Source organism: Pseudopipra pipra, chromosome 3 (assembly GCF_036250125.1).
Source record: "Pseudopipra pipra isolate bDixPip1 chromosome 3, bDixPip1.hap1, whole genome shotgun sequence".
NCBI lineage: Eukaryota > Metazoa > Chordata > Aves > Passeriformes > Pipridae > Pseudopipra > Pseudopipra pipra.
Window position 1 is genome coordinate 26533559 of NC_087551.1, and position 18638 is coordinate 26552196.

The 18638-nt window shown below is 38.4% G+C and overlaps 1 protein-coding gene across 6 annotated transcripts in view; it reads left to right on the forward strand.

The window, feature by feature from the left end:
- The window catches only part of PPM1B (protein phosphatase, Mg2+/Mn2+ dependent 1B), a 61101-nt gene that overhangs the window by 15570 nt on the left and 26893 nt on the right, over positions 1–18638 (forward strand). For 2 of the 6 annotated variants that reach the window (XM_064648387.1, XM_064648390.1), the window contains exons 2-4: positions 19–134; positions 2320–2668; positions 10436–10580. The gene's annotated coding sequence lies outside the window, so the exon portion shown is untranslated. The remainder of the gene's footprint in view (positions 1–18; positions 135–2319; positions 2669–10435; positions 10581–18638) is intronic. The other 4 variants (XM_064648388.1, XM_064648391.1, XM_064648392.1 and 1 more) reach the window with 3 other exon arrangements.

Below are 18638 nucleotides of genomic sequence, written 5' to 3' on the forward strand. Positions count from 1 at the left end.
CCATCTTACTGCTTTCAGACTCAAAGGCTCTTCTGCTTTATTCACCCTTAATATACATGGAAGAGTCTCTAAAGTGAATCTCTATCGGAAAGACAAAGATCTGAAAGAAGTTTTGCTTTTGTACTACGTTCAAGGTAAGACTTTCAAAATTGTCCGTGATCAGATGACAAAAAGCATGAATAGTGAGACTTGCAAAATGGGACTATTTCTGAGTTCTTGGCTTCTTGCACATTATACTATTCCTGCAGACTATTATGACTGTTTACTAAGTACTAAATACTTTGTTGAAATGCACTAATGATCAGAGGCATATAAGCTGGCAGTGGCTGTGTTCCTTAACTAAAATGGTCAAGTGAGTTGCTACTTGTAGCTAGTGTTTACTATGCAGAGCTGTCTTTTGGGTAGCATAGGTGTTTCTAATTCTAAAACTGATATACTAACTTGCATGATACAATATGGAATGTCTTACTAAATTGGCAGTGTCTTAGTAACTTTTTTGTTTACTTTTTATTCCTGTGCTGAGCTTATTGTAATTCTCTGCGAATGCAGAGACTGAATGCAGTGAATGCATTCGAGTGATAATTTGGTCACTTTCAAAACTTTGGGAAATACTTGGGAGTCAGAGGGCAAGTTTGCTGCGTTTTGGAGGGAATGGTAGATGCATTTCTTTCAATAAAACCATAGCTTCAAGCACATGCACAGGCAGCACCTGTCTGCAAGTTAAAACGCTGGTCAAGTGGTAGGAGCCATTAACATCATTCAGCAGTGATGCCATTGACTTCAGCTTACATGCACAGTTTGACAAAATGTTATTAGTGTTTGTTGTGTCATTCTCACACCACTCCCAGGGAAGAGTGGAGGATATATATATGAGGCCATGAAGATGTTCAGAGGGCTGGAGCACCTCTCGTGTGATGACAGGCTGATAGAGTTGGAGTCGTTCAGCCTGTGGAAGAGAAGGCTCTGGGGAGATCTTGTAGCAGCCTTCCATTACCTAAAGGGGGCTTACAAGAAAGCTGGAGAGGGACTTTTGACCAGGGTGTGTTGTGACAGGACAAAGGGTAATTGCTTTAAACTGCAAGAGGCTGGGTTTAGATTAGATAGTAGGAAGAGAAATTGTGGCTGCCCTCTCCCTGACAGTGCTCCAGGCCAGGTTGGATGGGGCTTTGAGCAACCTGGTCTAGTGAAAGGTGTCACTGCCAATGGCAGGTGGGTTGGAACTAGGTGATCTTTGAGGTTCTTTCCAACCCAAATCATTCTATGAAGAATGGAGAGGCACATAGCTGTCCATTGCAGAGACAGTACTTGTGTAAGAGGGGGAATACAAGGGAATACATCTGGTTGTAGAAGGGACGTTGGAGACATTCACATGTAGTCACTCAGAAGGACCTAAGAGTTATTTTGGGGACTAATATAGAAGTAGCACTTAATATAGGCAGCTAGTTCCCTAATGCTAGCAGTTTTGGGGAGGTGGAAACCTACTGAAATTGGCACTCATTATACTGCATTCAGCACCTATTTGAAGGCTTGGATCAGCAGTCTTCTATTCATGTACCTATTTCTGATTTTTTTGTGACTGTGGTTTTGTTTTTTATGTAGCAGGTTTTACTGAACTATTTGTGTAATCCCCAAGCTAAATGTCTTACTTTTTCTTTTTAAACTGCTAAATTCATCTGATTCTTTCAGTTGCTCTGCAAAAGCATGAATACTTAAGAGTATTCCTTTATGTGCCGTGATTATTTTACGGATACATAGTTTAATCCAGATAGTTTGTTAAACTAGTATAGAATACATGCAGGATAAGCTTCATATGTAGTTAAGTGGTAAGACTGAGATGTGAGTTTTGGAATACAGAAATCATTTTAAAATGTCTCGACATGTTGTCTGTAAATGGGATGACAGAGTAGGGTGTTTGCCCCCTTGCTACAGTTAATGTAGTTTTTTAATGCATCTTTGTGCTAAGATGTTCCCATCGCCATTCAGTCCAGCAAGGGCATGTCTTGCAGCCAACCGTGTCCAGGAGCAGTAGTAACCTTTGGTGGAGCTGGTGGTGGTGTCTTAATCTGTGTTATCCAAATTTGCCTGCAGCTGATGTCTGAAATGATGAGTCGTATAAAGTGAATGTTGAATTATTAACATGCTTGCTTTCCCGGAATCCTTTTTGCTGTCAAGTCTGTGTAGATGTATCGTTACTGCATTGACTGCCTGTCATGTCCTTAAGCACCCTCTCTAATAGTGATTTCTTGAAAATCAGCATGGTCTTCTTGCATGTTACTTTTAACATTCTTATTGACAAAATTGCCCTTTGAATTTTTACAGGTGTAGTTCGACACGTATTGTGATACTTGCATAGTGGCAAAACTAATACAGTTTTTACTCAATAGAAATATCCGAAAGTTCAGCGTTGAAATACATGTTGCAAATTGAGACTTTAAACTGTATTGATTAAAAGTGAATCCAAGTAATTTGTTGTGGAACTGAAGGTGCAGTATGAATTGGACAAAACTTTTGAGTATTTAGGCTTGAAAGTTGCCAAATGGCTGCTCTGTGCCAAGTACTCCTCTGTTTAGATGACAAGTGAAGCAGTTCAGATAGCCTCAATGCAGACACCTGAAAAAGATTCCATGTGTCCAGGCAACGATACTGGAGCCTGCTGCCAGAAAAAAAGGTAATGGAAATTTGCTTCACTCTGCAGTTCCTAGACATAGTAATTTTTTTATTAGACTTCAGGCTTTTTCTTGAAAAGTTTCTCTAGCCTGATGGAAAAGTAGATCATGCTATAAAAGAGCAGGGGGGGAGTAGGGTGTTTTCTGATGTAGTCTGAGAAGTCATCTGTGATCTAAAACCTAACTTTCTAGACTGTACTGTGGGTTGAATGTCATGTGATTACAGGTGTATTGATTCTGTTATGGTATGGGAGTATATAATTACATATCACGTAGGATCAGCTGCTTCTCTTCAGCATTTGTTTATAACTGCCTTAAAAATGCTTTGAGATATGCCTTATTTGACATGAATCAAATCACTTCAACCAGGTTGATTTAGGAAGATGATAAATCTGTTTTAGTAATAAGGGAGTGACTTTATAAACAGACGAATCCTCTTAAAAAATTTTAATTACCTTTATGTTTATAAGTGCTAATTCTCTTAATACTAATACCGTGCTGTTACTGAAGTAACTTTACTAGTAATTAGAAAAATTGTCTTAACATGGAGGAGACAAAGGAAAAAAATGTTCTAAAACTGTAGTGGAGGTATAAAAATAACTGTATTTTAACAATTCCTATTTGGAGCCTTCAGTTCCTGTATTTTACAGAAAGTTAGTTCTTTTGGAAGACTGTGTGTGTGTAGGCTGTGAGTTGACATAACAGATGCTTGAATTCTCTCTTTCCAAGTCATGTGCTTTGCAGTAAACATTAAAATGCCTGTAGCATCATAAGTGTTAATAATTGGCTGCTGGTACTACTGGTGTTCTTATGTTACCAATTTGAACGTGATGGTGATTTTATTGTGGTGTTGAACGACCTCTTTTACATTTAATTTAACTCCTGTTGTGTATAAATTTAGCAAGTGGTAACATGGCTAAAAAAAGCTGCAAATAGATCCAAGTGGCTAACTAGTGTGGCAGAGAATTTATGCCTTCTGTAACTGTCTGCACATCAGCAGTGGCCAAGATTTTTTTTTTTAATGCTGTCATGGCTCAGTTTTAGTGCCTTTATACCCGAAGACTTACTCGTACAAGATGAGGGAAGAACCTTCTTGGAGAGAGGGAAAGTCCTTCCTCTAATCACTAGTATCATATATAAAGAAATAAAAAGCCACTCTTGTTATCCCTTATACATTTGATATAACTTGATTTCTGTCATTGTCAAACATATCAGTATTAGGGAATTGCTGCTGAATTTTTGTACTCGGTGCTAAGTGAAATACTGTAATTTTGATGGTTTTGCTTATTTTTCACCCCACTTGGTGGTGTTTAAGTGCCTTCTAAATTTTGTATGTACTTGGGGTCTCACTTATGTGAGATATGTGTTATATGTGTAAGATATGGAAAGATCTCACTTATGTGAGATATGTGTTATATGTGTAAGATGTGGAAAGGTGTGATGAGTTGGCATGCATATATTGTAATGGTTTAATTCCTCTAATAGACAAAATGGATGCTATTGTGCCTTTGAGAATCCTTTGTGGGATATTTGTTTTAGATATAGAATCTTTACAGAAAGACACGTATAAACCAGGTTTAAGTTTTTTTTTCTTTCAGAAACTGCAGAAATATGATTGGGATATTAAGGATAAAGAATTCCTTATTGGCTTCAGTGATAGTAGCGAGACTTAATTCAAAAGCTGACTTGTTCTAAATGCATTGCTGGCCACTAGGAACTAGGATGAGGTTCTCTACCCAGATAAAAAATAATTTTGGGGGACTCCGGCTCTTAGCTGGCTTAAAAATCACTGAATACTGTTCAGAGAAGAATTAGTCAAGATAACCATCTGCAGATAATCAGTTCCTCCCCTTTGTGACCATTTCATGAGAGACAATATTAAAACAATATTAATCTTCTGAAAACTGTCAGACTTTAACTGTATCCTACAACTAAAGCATCTTAAATTTTCGTAGCTGTCCCCTTTGCTATCTTAGCAATCAAAGTGTACAGTTATGTCAGGTTTCTTACCTACAGTGTAACGAAGTTTGTGACAGTGAAGTTTCTTCATTGTTCAAATGCACATACTTGCTACTGAATTAGCTGATCTGAAATATGGTGCTTCCTCTGATTTTCCTGACAACTGATCCTGTAGGATTTTTTAATTTTTTTTTTCTGACAACCGATTCAGTAGGAGTTTTTTTTATGATTTTATGCTAAAGCCTTTCTTTGAAAGGCTTAGCTAGAAAGGGCTAAGCCTTTTCTACTGCATGATCAACAGAGAAAGTTTTTATTTGCAAGATTACTTCTGAATTTGATTAATACCATATTTTGCTAACACTTTGCTCTTTGGGGAAAAGGAGTGACAGACTCTGGATGCCCTTTAGTACTGCTATAGGAGGTAGAGTGGGTGAGACTGAAGTGAAATGTGATTTAGGGACATGCTGTTTTGGCCCAGAGGACTTCAGAAGAGATGTGCCTTGTAATGTTATCAGCTGACAGGTGTGGTGGGTTCTTTCTCAGAACATTTAATTAATGCTCAGGCTGAGATTTCTGCTGGTTTTATGCAGGTGGACATTTACAAAGTCTAAGTAATCCACCTGTAGTGACTATTTTTTAAAAACATCGATTTGAAGGCCAGGTGTTAACAAAGACAGCAAATGGACAGATGGTTTCAAACTGATTAAGTAGCTATTGCTACCCAGGTATTCTAGCTAGTAACGTGATAATGAATTTACCTCATGGGGAAACACTATAGGAATGTGCTGAAATGATAGGCACTGCAGTAATAGTGAACATCTTAGGTTGCCCGTGCATATCCCTCTGTGTCTGAGCTGGAATTTGGAATGCCTATCAGGAAGGGAATTTTGAATGCCCTTTGCTTTAAGAAAAAACACAAACTCATACAGAATAATACAGATGCATCTTCTTCAATCTGCAACTCCTGGATTGCTGTGGAAACAAAATGTGTATCTAGAACTTTACTTACATTGCAGTGATTATGTACAGTAAGATAAAAGCTAGTTAGAAACTTTTACAAGCTTTTCCCTAGAAAGTCCTAGCAACCCCAATAAACATGTTTGTTCAAAGTCCTCTGCTTACAATCCTTTGTTGTTTTAATTGGTTTTTTTTTTTAAAGAAAGCTGACATATAAATGGAATACATTTTAACTCTTGAAGATAATTCCTTCTCTTTAGTTCAACTGAAGATCAGATCACTTAAAATGAAAGCATTTTGTACTTGGATGTTTTTACTGAAGCATGTTAGATGGCCTCTCTCTTCAGCCTCATCTCTTCCTAAAGCTGGCTGTTTGAAAAGCTGTCCAGCATAACTGATGGAGAGATGATTCCTCATTTCTCTGCTTGAGTTACGCTAAGCATAGCTCTGATCTGTTACAGAGGAACAGAGGAGTAAGTGCTTGCCAGTAATCTCCCGGTAGGCAAATACAGATTGCGTACGTGCATTCTGAATTCCAGTAAGGCTGGCTTTTGGTATTCCTTCATCTTATGCTTGTATAATTCAACAAAGTTTGATTTACTCGTAAGCTGGATGAGCAGTCTGTGCTTCAGGCATTCACTTGTACCAGCGTAGCTGTCTGTACGTCTGCTCAGCCACACGCATGGAAACGGGAATGAGCTGCTGGGAGCAAATACAACTTAAGCTGCCACTGCTGCCATGACATCCACACAGCTGTAGTGCGAATTTACTCATCTAAAGCTTACCTAAAAGTGAGTCACAGAGAGTTTAGGAGTTAAGAAGGTGCCTTACAAATACATTTTAAAGGCAGGTCTGCAGGAAGAAAGATCAGAGTAGCTTTTGTGATATGTATCAAAAAGTCCACCATTTCTGAGGTGATGTTTTAAAGTATGGGCCTAATTAGAATGCTAAGCCCATGATATTATCAATATTGGTATAATAGTGGCTTCCTGTTGGAAGTTCAGCATTTAATAGTTCAAACGACTAACTGGCAATAGAAGTTTGAGCTGCAAACTTCAACCTGCTAAACTAAACTTTCACTGGAACCCCAAGTAAATGTTTCAAGACACTGAGATTTTTTTAAGAAGTCCTGGGTGTTAATTCTAAAATACCATGGAAAGATACTGGTACACTTTTTACAAAACCATATTATTGTATTACCTGCTTCAAATAGGATTAAACTTGCTTCATAGAGTTTTTAATTTTGAACTTTAGTTCATTCTGCTTCCTTTAACTGTTTAATATGAATATTTTAGTGCAACTTCCTTGTTGAAAGGGTGGGGGGGAACAACAAAAAACCCCACACTCACAGAAACACAAATCAAGACCTTGCCCAGTCTTGGTTGATTCACAATGTTTTTATGTAGAACCAAGGATCACTTAGCATATATAGAGAGAATTAATTACCCTTCTATTACAGAGGATGAACAACTCTCTCTTTAGGGTGAAAGTTGTACCTTTTCTCAAGTAATTAAGTAGATATTAACTCCTGGTTTAGTTTGGGATTTGTCATATAGGTAGGAAGAACTCCTGCATGAACTTGGAGCACTAGTGCGTTCCCTTGGTCTGTGCTCCTGCCTTCCCAGAAAAATCAGGTAGCCTAATGAGTGCTTCTCTTTGGAGAGGGATGTTATCTTACCTTTACCATATGCTGGGAACATGTAGCTGGGAGGTTGCAGTTTTTTAGCTAACCTGTGGCACACACTAGTGCTCTTTTCCTTCTCCCTCCTGCTGTCTTCTGCAAAATCTTTTAGTATCTGTGTGATCCACACAGATAGACAGAGTTCATAGTTCTGGAGGATGATATAGGTGGTGGTGGTATTGTGCTGTCATAAGGTCAATCATGGCCCATTAGATCACAGCTCTTTCTGTTCATGTTCAGTCAGTGAAGGTGCTTCATTTGTTTACTTGTTTTAAAGCAGCAGTGATTTGATTGTCCATGAAAGGTCAGAGTCGTAGCTGGTTGTGAGGCAGAATAAACCCAGTGTTTATCTGGTGCTCCTCTGACCACAGTCTGGAAACTTGCAAAGGACTGGATGTTGTAGTGGGTTTTGTTGGTTTAAATATTAGGATTCGGCTTGAGGATCATTAGTGCTTTGCTACCAGGATTATTAAGTGCATATTTAATCATCAGGAATACCAGCATTTGATGCCTACCCTCCTGTAAAATAATATGGTAGGGTTTTTCAAATCTCTCTGGATTTTTTTTTTCATGTGCTTATTTTGGAATATTTGGTTTAGTTCTTTAGCAATGGATTACTTATGTTCACTTTAGCTGTATGGTCTTTACCTTCTGAAGCAAATACTGTAAATGTGGTGAAATTCAAATTCTTTATTAGCCAAGGAATGTTTAAGTTTTGCTTAGTTAAAAACTATTCTACTATAGGGTGCTGGTGTCTTAGTAGCAAAAAAGTGTACTGAACTGACCTAGTCCTACTCAGTTATTTTTATTGTATTTATGTTTACATACTCCAAAGATTTAAGTAACTCAAATAAAATGCTTAATACATCTTGTAATTTTGTTAAGCCTTTAATAAGAAACATTCGACTTTATTCTTGTGATGTAGTTTATGATGAGCAATCTGGACAAAACATTTGCATTTGTGCATGTGACTGTTTTTTGCACAAAAATTATTAGGGGCTGGATATAATAGCTTGTTATCCCAAAGCTGTATCATAAATCTAAATGTCATATGAAGGAAAAAAGTGTGGAGCTTATTTGGAGAGATAAGAGTCACCACTGTGCAGAATTAAGTAGAAGTAATGTCCCCTCTTTGTGCTATGTTCAGGGGTGGAGTGTTGTATGTACCTTAAACTGCTTTTGTGTTTTGGGACACTGAATACTGTATTTCTCACTTGTTTATATCTATATGTATAGATAGAATTTGTATAAATAGAAGCATATTCTGGAGAAAAATGCTCTTAGCCCAAAATACCTGTTTTGAATCTGCCCTACTGTAAGCAACCTGTCTCCTGGCTAAAAGTCATCCCTGTCTAAGGAATGCTCTCTCTCACATCCTCTGTAGAGTAGCATTTGGGAGGGGTCAAGTCTCTTGCTTCTGAAAAGCACAATGCTTATCTTCTGGGCTGCTTTTGTGAGTTCTTCTCTTCTAAAGCCAGTGGAGTAACATCAGAAGCACTGAGGCTCCTGAACACTTCCTTGTGCAAGCACCCTGTACTCTCCTAGTTGGGGGGATCTTCTGAAGGTGGGAGACAGTGCATGGAGGGAGCTGCGTTCTTGTCACATGTTTTGTGTCTGTGCCCTAGAACAACCTGTATTTAGGAGGAGGGAGTTTGGCTATTTTGTGCAACTTTGTGAGTCTGTGCTTTCTATGTTTTGGTTTTTTCTCCAGAGTTCTTGGATGTGGAAACAACATTTTTACTGAAACTTTTTAACTTCTTGGGGAGGGCTTTTGCCGTGTAGTCCAGTACAGTGATTTAGTAGATTTTTTTTTTTAGAACTTTTTTAGAGTTCATTAATGATTTAGTGGATGCTTCTTAAGGTCTAGTTTCACAATACTCTGAACAAATCTGAATTGGCAGCATCGCCTGGTTCTGCATTTCTGTCATTGGCGTTTGTCTGATCCTGCATTTCCTAAGCTGGTTTGGAGACCTCAAGTGGCAGAAAATAATTGAATTTTTCTGAATTAGTTTGGTTCCTCAAACCATCCATCCTGTTGTAGTGCCTGAGAGAATGTTGATGAAAATACAGGGCTTACAGCAGTGTAAAAGTTATGAGCATAAAACTTACTGAACCCTTACAGTTCTTCAAATGTAACAAAGCAGTCCTTTTTAGCAATTTTGTGCTTATGACACTTTTTGGTAGTTGAAAAGCACTATTTAGTGTTTGAAAGAGACAAGCCATAATGAAATGTCATAGCTCCATTCTTCCATCAGTGGGCTTAAAGTCAAGACCTGCAGTAGACCCTCTTTATCACTCATTCAGCTCATCAGAGTGCTGTAATCAGTTTAAAATCTTCGGTGTCACAATAAGGCTTGTATTTCCCTCATGCCCCAGACAGAGCTGGCTGTTATGCAGAATTCTTCCTGCAATAATTCCTTTTACTAGTAGTGTACTGTCATGGTAACTTTTGTAAGATGCAGTGGTTTATAAGATTAAATATGTAGTTCCTGATCCATGAAGGAGTTTGGGCATTTGCATCCTGTTCAAAACAATGGATAGATGCTTTTGTAGATCCACACATCTGAATTCTTAGTTATTTGCTACTTTTACATTTCAAGCTGAATTTATGGTTAATTTTATAGAAACTATTTTTAAAGAAATATAATGATTCTTATTTCAGAGGACCTGAAATACATTTGCATTTGAAGCTTATTATTTTTGTTTTAAACTCTTGTGTATTTTTACATCTAACCATGCAGAATAAAAAGCTTAGAAATTACATGTGCTACACATGGTGGGTTTAAATCTTATCAAGCACTCAAGGAGTGTACTCTGTCATTTGAGTAGGTGAATAAAATTAAGAAATAGCAGAGTGATGTTAGGAGGCATGCAAAAGCTATTCCTTCTGTTACTGAATTTAGGGATTTGAATGGCAGGTAGTTGGCTGAAGACTTTTTAAGTGCTTGTCAGTGTTGGTGAAGGAAATAGGGAAGAATTTAATCTGATACTTTGTTAGCATGAATCTTGAATGTGACATTTAGAGAGTGTGTTAAAAGGTCTTCTGACATCCAGGTGTAGCTTTAGTTCAAGCACTTCTATTTAGGAAAAAGTTATATTCACAAAAAAATTAATGTATAAATCTGTTGTGCACCATCTGGAGTAGCTAACTGCTTCCTTTGTTTCTTTCTAGGAAATATCAAAATAAAGCAGATGTTGTGTCCTGTACTGTTATCTCAAGGTTTTGCAAGTCATTCTGTTATGTGCTTCTTGGCAGCAGGAATGTAAACTAATTCTTACAGCACTGAACTAGAACCTTGACAAGGTTACAATTACAGGTAAGAACAAATTATGCCACTTTGAAATTTGTGAGAACATATAGTTGCTTTTACTTTGACTGTGTTTTAATTTGCAATTTGTAATTGACCATGGATTAACAGAAATTTCAGAGCATACTGGATAAAATTATGTGTTTTTTTCTTCTCTAGATGTATTTGAATTTTGTTTAATGCTATTTTTTAATAGGAGGAAATATAATTTCAAGTATAGCTTCTTTCTGTTATACAAAGCACTGTTAATTAATTGGGGGAAGAAATGTAATTTTTCACCACCTAAAATGTATGCTGACCCAGATTTTGGGGAAGGTATGTTCTCACACAGAAGACTGTACAGTGTCAGTAAAAAAGTTATGTTTTGCCGCTGTGTTGGGATCAGCTTACTGTCTGCGTGTGGCTTTTTTCCCCACAAGGTCTGCATTTCTGCAAGAGCACTGATAGCAGCAGTACTGCTTAAATTACCTGTTTTAATCAGTTACAGAAAATCTCTAAATTTCTTGACAAGGTCCCCTGTAGCTTCAGCTCTTGAATCACCTTTTCAAGGGTAAAGGTTGATGTCTTTTTTTCCAGGTCAGTGAAAATGTTTTGACTGCTGGTTTTCTATCATTAACTTTGTCTGACAACGGTGGAGATAAGTGGTCATGCTCTTTGTCACCTTCTTCTGAACCTGTGTGTAGGGAACTGAAAGTCAATGTTCTTTTACTCTGACTACTTTAAAAAAAGTTATAAATTCAGTGGTATAAAACTATAGTAATGGAAAGAAACCCCACATCCTCCACAAATACCTGTGATAGAGATTGCATATTTTGGTTTTTATGTTTCTGAAAGATTTATTTCGGTTTTTAAACAGGGACTATGTGTTTTGAAGACTGTCTGTGAAATAGCTTTATTGCATGTGCCCAGTCTGCAGAATCATGATCAAGTGAAGGCCTTTCAGTCTTGATTTTGCATTTGGGTGTCTTTGATAGAGTGGCTTGCCGCTTGTCAATAGTGGCAGGCAAGAGTCTGGACTGTTGTTATGAAGCAGTCTAATGTGTCCTACTCTGAAGTTCAGTAATGCATAGGGTCATAAGTCAGTGACAGGTTTGTGCCAAGGAGGTGGCATTGATTGTTCTGCTACAATGAAGGAAGGGTTCAAACGTGGTTTGTTTTGAGGGTTTCTTTGTTAGTGTTGTGTTGATCGAATGCTCATACTTATTTTGCAGTGATGTAACATGTTGAAAAAAGGCACAACTCTTCTTATACTGTGCCAGTCAGACTTAATTTGAGTGGACCTCTAGTATTCATGTAGCCCAACCCTTGTGTCCAGCTTCCTCAGATTTCTGTGTGAATCAAGAAGTCATCCCTCAATTATGTTAATAAAGGTGTATTGGTTTACTGTGGTTTTGCAGACCTGTTGCAGAATCCTTATTCTGGTCTTTCAGACCTGTTTGGGAACAATTTATTGATTATATGAATTGATGATTCATTGCTGCCTTATTATCACCAAAGGTTGTCTGAAACTTTCTGTAAACAAATTGAAGGAGGTAAGAAAAATTATCTGAAATGCCTAAATTTAGAATAAGAGAGAACTCATGCCTAGTGACATGCTGCTTCATGCTAATGAGTAAAATTCTTCAGATTTAATATCAGTAGTGTATTGGATAAACTTTGGTTCTCTTTCTTAAAATCTGAGGTGCTATTTCTTTAACAAAAACCTGGCTGCTGTTTGTTATATTGATGATTAAGAAGGACCAAGCTAAATTTACACTCAAAATAATTGGTCTCTTACTGAATTTAGAGAACCAAAATGGTGATTCTGCATAGAAATAATTATAAACTTTGGTAGTGAAGGATCACTTTTATACTTGGGCAGTGCTTTGTAGTATCCAAGGGCCACATGTGCATCTGTTCTGAACAGCCCAGGAAAGAAGTGAGAACATTCTTATTGGCTAAGGAAATATGAGCAGATATGGGCAAACAGAAAGAATTTCAGTTAATATCATAGGATGTAAATCTTGTGACAATATAGTCAGGAGAGATAAGCAACAGTACCGTGTAGTCTTTGGGTGCTATAATAAAGCCATACTGAGCTGCAGGGTTTGAGTTAAGGACAAAATGTGACTCCAGGATTAATAAGCCTGGACAGGTAATATCTGAATTAACCAGGTAGACCCATTTCACTGAAATGGCAATGCACCAAATTTCTACTCTGAGAAAATGGTAGAAGAGCATGAATGGTGGCTTATGCAGAGCTACCTTGACTCTTAAAGACTTTAGCCTTCATTCTGGTCCCATGCAGGTACTGGCAGCAGTAGTCTGCTTTGCATTGCCTAGGCCCAGCCTTGTTGTATTTGATGAAACAGCCTGGGTATTTACCTATCTTATGTATCACTTTTTGTAACTCTGTAACTCAGATAAACTGTTTGCAGATAATAAAGGTGATTGAATTTCCCAGACTTTGTAGTGTTTGGAGGAAGTCTTGGTAAAGAAACTGAAGTTGTTACCTGAAGACCCAAGATGAGTGACACTAATTAAGACACTGACTACAGTAGAGTCTTTCCTACTGAGAATGACACTGCAGATTTCTTTGGTTAAGTCCCTGGCAGTGGTACAATGTGAACTAAGGGCTGTTATCAGAAGTCACACTAGCAAGCACAAAATTCTGGGTAGTTAACTAGGAAAAGCACTGCATGTTTTTTAAAGTTTTTATTTGGCCACAAAACTATGTGAATTTGACTTCTGCAATTTGAATAAAAGGGAACCTGCCTGATAAAGGTTTCCTGACTAAAAAGACATCAACCTGGGCACTGGTGACTTTGTACTATATGCTGTGATTAGAAAGGCAGATTCAGAGTCCCCTTTCAAGTTTTTGTGAACTTCATCTCGAGTATCTGAGGTATGATCTCTAACTTTGTATGTACCAAGCTGCATTCCAGAAAAATAAGAAGCTTCAGCATAGAAGTGTGCAATTCATCCATGAGAGACACATAGTTGCTACATAAGCTGAGCTTGAAGATCTGCAGTTAGGTAGCTTCACCCATGTTCTAGTAAGATGCAAAAAACAATATAAAATAAACCTCTGAAAAGACCACAAGCATATGTATTTTTCTGGTGTTAACAGCATAGCTCAAAAGGTGCACTCCTGGTGCTCCTTTCTATATTTTCAATCTTTTCTGTTGAAGGTTACAGCCCCCTTGGATCTGCTGTCTAAGCTCTGGCTTCCAAACCCATGCAGTCAAAGTCACAAAGTTTCAAAATACTAAAGCTAACTTTGCACTTCTTCAGTGAAACAGTTCAAAGAGTAAGGGCAAAAACATCTCAGCCAGCAGTTCTGAAAGAAAAGAAATTGCTGGCACAATGTGGTGGTGAGTAGCTGAGGCAGAGCAGAAGCGATAATGTTTTCAGGTGGTGCTACTGACATTGATTATAGATGTGAATCTACAGTGCTAAATTGTGCCTGTGGTGGTTTTGTAGCTCCAGGCCAGTTTTTAAAGTAGCTCAAGTACATTCTCAAAGTAATGTACATTCTTTGTAACTTGCTGGTTGAAAAGTAGTGGTAGGGAAAGTTGTGTTTTGTTTGTCTTTGTTACTGTTTCTTTTTCCCCGACTGTTTCTTTCAGCATCCCCAAATGCTGAAATTCATTTCAAAACTACAACTGTAGCTCCTAAGCATGTATGCTACCTGATGATGGGGATAACTTGAAAAATTTTTTGAAATTCCTGGTTTAAAAGCCTTTTGGGCTTCTTTCATGATACCCTGGCAGGAAAAGTTTTTTGGTAGTAGGCTCTATATTTAAGTTTTATAGTGGTGCTTAATTTCTTTCTGTCAATATCTTTGGTCAGCTGAGATCCTTCCTAAACACAACTCCTATGGCCACAGATTATTTAAAAACAATCCACCCACACACCCCCCAAAAAATAAACCCCATATGAATGGGGTAATCACTGTTCTTTTATGTAGTTCATTTTTACTTGGAAGTAAAATATTCACATCTTATTCTTAGATTACAATCATTTCTGTTTGACTTTGCCAGTATTTGTGGCTACGTAGTTAGAGTAGTTGTTACAGCCAAGCTTCAAGTAGAGCTCTTGCTCAAAGCTTCAGTAACAGTTTGCCTAATGTAAATTTGTATAATGCCAGCATTTTTAAGCCAGTAAGTAAGAAGTGAGACCAAGTTTTCTGGGATCAAAAATCAAGATCCTTAAAGCTGATTTCACTCATCAAATGAATTTGCATATAGTATACATACATTATGCTATGTATTTATACTATGAGTATAGTGATAGTATAATAATAGTATATTGTAAGTGAACACAAGATGAGTAAAATATCAGTATTTCTTCTGTAAATGGAAGAGGCACAAACCAGGACAAGAGGATCTTTATGAATTTCAAAACTGTCTACAGTGTGTAGACACAGGTATGGCATAGAAGTCTGCATGTGCACGTAATACACACTAGTGAGGGACTGAAGATGGAGACAGATGAGCTTTCTACCAAGACTAAATTTGTTTTTTTACCTTAAACCAGAGAAGTTATTTCTTCCTGCACTTTCAGTGGGTTTTGAAAATGTTTGTCATAGATGCTTTGATTATTTATTTGTCATTTACATCTTTAATATCTAGTGCAGCATTTTTTCTGTTGAAACGTCATTCTTTTTTTATAGCAGGAGCACATGTGTTTTGTAACAGGAAACTCTGGCGCTGTTTGTTTTCCACAGCACTGACTTATTAAAAATGACTAGCCTGTTGAGTGAATCCTTCTGAGGAAAAGACATTTTACAGTACACTTTTATGACCTAAGCCTAAAAGATTGATGTTGGACCACTCTCATATTATGAAAAGATACATTATTGCCTTTGGGACTGTTGACCATCAAGGTATTAGTTTAGTTCTGATGTTCTCTTTGAAGCTGACATGTGATCTGAAAATTACTTTATAGTATCTATGAGAACTTTGATTATGGCTTTTAGACCTTTGTAATCTAATTATGTGTTGGTTACTGTTATGGTTTAACCCTAGCCAGCACTAAGCACCACACAGCTGCTTGCTCGCTCCCCCTCCTCACTCTCCAAGGGGGGATGGGAAAACAAATCATAAAAGTGAGAAAATTCATGGGTTGAGATACAGACTTTTTAATGGGGAAGAAAAGGAAGGAAAAAAATAATGTCTTGCCTGTGTATCCTCCCAACTTCTTGTACCCCTTCAGCCTTCTTGCTGGCAGGGTATGAGAAGCAGAAAAGTCCTTGAATTAGTATAAACACTACATAGCAACAACTAAAAACATCAGTGTGTTATCTACATTATTCTCATACTGTATCCAAACACAATTCTATACCAACTAGTAGAAAATTAATTGACTCTATCCGACCTGAAAACATGTTGGATTCTATACCATTTGCATCATACCCAGGTCCCACACTTTCCAGTACATCCCAAGTAATGACTATCACCTTTCCTTTCTTTTGATAAATTCACACAGATATCATTCCATGATAGTCTTTTCTATCAGTCTGTGGGCCATCCCTCCACAATGTCTGTTGAGTTTATTTAGTCCATGACTTCGGGCTTCATCTGTCATGGTAGGAGAGATTATGTGTAGTGTTGGATTGTTTCATGCTAAAGCCATCACTGCTGCACTTGTCTAGTTCTGTCATCAAAATTTGTTCTTCATTAATCTGAGTAATTCTGCTATAATATGCTTGATTATTATTTAACAACTGTAGTAGCGATGACTTACAATATTATATAGCAAATAACATAATATGATTCAAATCATTGCCTGTCCTTACTCAGAATCAAATCCCCTTGAGGTACACATTGGACTTCCTTGTCCTTCTGCATTACCCACCATGTGCACCCAGATCCTTGAGCAAGTGCAATTCTGTGGGTAATTACTGGATCTCCTGTGCAGGTTCCTTGACCTTTCTTTGTTTTATGGCAAAACCAGCTTTCAGAAGGATTCAAACTATTTTTTCACTGTCTCAGAAACTTCTGTTGCTGTATCACCCCATGCAATGTTGTCATCAATGTATTAGGTGTTCTAGAGCTTTGCCTTGTTTGAATACAGTCTGGATCAGTCCATGGCAAATGGTAGGTCTGTGTTTCCACCTGTCAATTCCAGGTATACTGGATGGCCTGCACTCTGCTGCCAAAGGGGTTGAGAACTGCATTAGCACTATCAGTTGACATGCCACTTGGCTGCCTCTGACTCCTCTTGATATTGAAGTTCCAGCGTGTCTGGCACGGCTGGACTTGGAGGGGGCATGACTTCATTCAGGCTGTGATAGTCTGCTGTTAGTCTGCACTGACCGTATGGCAGTGAGCTCTGCTGAAGTGAGTCCACTTGCCTGGGTAGCTAACATCTTCAGTGAAGAGATACTTTTCCTTCATACCTGGCAGGAGTTGCTTCCTGGGGCTGAGGGCTTGTACTGCTTTTCCAGTTGTTCCATTAATGCCCTCTTCTGTAGAACAGGATCGCAGATGCTTAGCCTCCCTACCCTCTAATTCCAGGCTACTGGCCCTGTTATTCCAGCATTGGAGCAGCCAGTTCCATCATGTCCTTGCCTGGCTGATGGCTGAAATCTTTTTGCATATACTGCAGCTCACTCAGAGGTGTGCTGTTAACCAAAACATGAGATGGCTACTGTCTCTTTTATGGGTTCTGCCTCTTCTTGTGATGGCCCTGCTTCTTCATCCCTTCTAAATGAGCTCACTTCCATATATATCTCTCCTTGTCTATAGTAGTATGGTACAGACAGAAGTTGGTGCTTTGGTTTAACCACAATGTCTGTCACTGGCGTTGGAGTAGCTGCTGTGCCAGTCATTTTGCCATCAGATCCAGAGGCTTTTTTTGCCCTCGGAGCTACTGTATAGTGTTGAACAGGGCTCAGGAGGCCTGGGCCAAGCCCTAGCACATTGCCTGACTTTTATTCTCTCTGGTATTATCTGGGTGACAGCATAGTTTTCCAGATTTTGTGCTTGTTCAGTGCTGAAGTTCCAAAGCACTGAAGGTGCCCCCTGTCCTGGGCACTTGCCCATACACCCTGCCACTTATTACTGTCCAGCCTCAGGGCAGATCTCTGTATGGCTCTGAAATAGTCGTTTACCCCTAAACAACATCTTGAACATGTCCAGAAGACATAGCAATAGGAATGCTAGCTTCCACATCCCAAGGATATTAAAAATTCTCAAGTACTGTTTTAATTAGCCTGGAGGAGAAGGGGAAGATGAAGGTAGGTACCGGTCTCCCCCATGGATTGGGTCTCTGAGGAGAAAAGGTAAAAGTTGTAATTAGTAATAGTTTCCTATAGATGGCTCCCGAAGTCTGGAGATGTCGGCAGTGCTGAGTACAAATACCAGATTGGTTTCATGACCAACAATTTTGTCGTATTATTAGACAGTGTTATGGAATACAACAACATGATAACCTTAGGCCGGTTCCCATGGGTGATAAACAGCACATGGGGCAATATATACAAGTAAAGTAAAGTATTATGTACTGCAACTTTACGAACAAGCACACCACCTTTGAGAGCAAATACATCACCATTGTGACCAGTGACTAAACTAATATAATGAATGCTTATAACAAATTTCTTCTGATGCGTTCTAGTCAGGTTTGTTATTATTTCAACCTGTTGTGCCCTGTGTTGGGCACCAAAAATGATTGTCGTGGTTTAACCCCATCTGGCAACTACTCACCACACAGCTGCTCACTCACTACCCCAGCTCCAGTCAGATGGGAGAGAGAATCAGAAGAATAAAAGTGAAAAAACTTGTGGGTTGAGTTAAAGACAGTTTAATGGGACAGAAAAGGAAGAAAATTGTAATAATAAAAGAATTAAAATATGAAAAACAAGTGATGCACAATGCAATTGCTCACCACTTGCTGACCAAGGCCCAGCCAGTTTCTGAGCAGTAGCCCCTGACCAACTTTCCTCCCAGTTTATATATTGACTATGATGTCATGTGATATGCAATATCCCTTTGGCCAGTTTGGGCCAGCTGTCCTGTCTCTGTTCCTTCCTGAGTTCTTGTGCCCCTCTAGCCTTCTTGCTGGCAGGGTATGAGAAGCTGA